At 29.3% G+C, this 1,711-nt stretch overlaps 1 non-coding gene across 1 annotated transcript; it reads left to right on the top strand.

Annotated features, from left to right (window-relative positions):
* The first annotated feature begins 122 nt into the window (after positions 1–122).
* On the top strand, positions 123–205 carry trnal-uaa (transfer RNA leucine (anticodon UAA)). Its single transcript has one exon. It is a non-coding gene; the product is annotated as a tRNA-Leu (tRNA).
* The last annotated feature ends 1,506 nt before the right edge of the window (positions 206–1,711 follow it).

The following is a 1,711-nucleotide window of genomic DNA, read 5'->3' as shown; positions in this document are numbered from 1 at the left end:
AGGCTAAAAGCACTATACACTTTTTGGATCAAAGTCAGACATCTACTTTATATAATATAATATTGATTTTTAAAATTGAACTATTTTAAGTATAATTATTAACTAGTTTGCCATTCACGTATACCAGGATGGCCGAGTGGTTAAGGCGTTGGACTTAAGATCCAATGGACGTATGTCCGCGTGGGTTCGAACCCCACTTCTGGTATAAAGTTTTGTTACTATTAGATTTGTTAAAAAATTTATGCCTAAGTACATAATGCAAATTTTGTAATATTGTGTATATTGTACATGCTTGTAATATTGTACATATTTGTAAATTTACAAATTTGTGTATTTAATTGTAAATTATCCTGATTCGCCCTCGGATAATTTAACCCGATGGATATCCATAGGGAGGCAATGGGAGCGTTATTTCCCCTTCCCCTTCCATGGATATTTTGAAAAGTCGATACCTAGAATGATGGTCTCGTATCGTGTGGTATTTCTTATGCGCCAATGTCAATACTATCAGTATCGCTTCGATACTGATAGTATTGACATTTTGCTGGTATTTTAGGATTTTCTTCTATTAGTATTTTAACAACTTTGGGGGCATTTACTATAAATTTTACATCTAAACAATGTCAAATGAGTTAAATAATTTCAGAAATATTATTACAAAAGAAGACCCTTTGATAGGCGTGAATTTAAATTTTTTTTTTACGATTAGTTAGTAGATATCTATATATGAAACAAAAAAAATTCAGAGTGGGCATATAACCAGAGTGGGACACACAACCAGGTGGTCAATTTGGCACACTGTGCTTTGAACGTTCTCCCTAAAAATCAGTCGATTTATGAATTATTGCTCCATCAAATAAATTAAATTTTTTTTAAAATCTTAACAGTTAATAACGAATAATAGTTTTAGCGTAAAAACGTAAAATATAAACTGCATTTTTAATTTAAAAAAATTAAATCCTTCAGAACATGGCTATCTTTATACTAACAGGCCGCGTAAACGTACAAAATGTGCGATAAACTGGGGGCCATTGAAGAATACAGCTGATCTATGTATCATATTAAATAAACGTTTTTAATAAATTCTTTTGAATGAGAAAACACAGATTTAGCATTATTCAAGTAAAAACAAATTTAATAATCCTAACTAAGCAATAAATAAGTTAAATCTGTGAAGTAAATGTTTTATGAGCGAAACTAGATTAGATAATTTTGATACAAACACGGTCGTTCAGAAGCGACAAGTTATTATACGCAAGCGCAGTAGTAATTTAAAAAATTTTATATTTTAATAATGGCTACGGTTCGTAGAAACGAACTTTTTTTAGGTTGGTGACCTTCTATTTTTATATATATCAGCATTTTTAACTCTTTCTATTGCTGAAATTGTTAAAGGCTTATCTTGGTAGCTTCAGAAAAAAACAAAAATTAGATAAAAATATATTTAAAAACTTTAAAGTTGTACTTTTCAAAGAAAATTAACATTCCAGATTGGGCGTAATTGTTTACACTTTAGAAAACACATTATCTAATTATCTGAGCGTAAAATTTTATTTATCTTCTCAAAAAATATAGATGAGTTTTATCTGTAATCGATACTCTTTTCAGATCTTAGCACTCAATTTTTTTTCACAAGTATTTTTTTTAAACACACGCTCTCATATTACATGTATGTATGTATGTATGTATGTATGTATGTATGTATGTATGT

Source organism: Hydra vulgaris, chromosome 08 (assembly GCF_038396675.1).
Source record: "Hydra vulgaris chromosome 08, alternate assembly HydraT2T_AEP".
NCBI lineage: Eukaryota > Metazoa > Cnidaria > Hydrozoa > Anthoathecata > Hydridae > Hydra > Hydra vulgaris.
The sequence above is the reverse complement of the archived record's forward strand: the minus strand, read 5'-3'. Positions and strand labels throughout refer to the sequence as shown.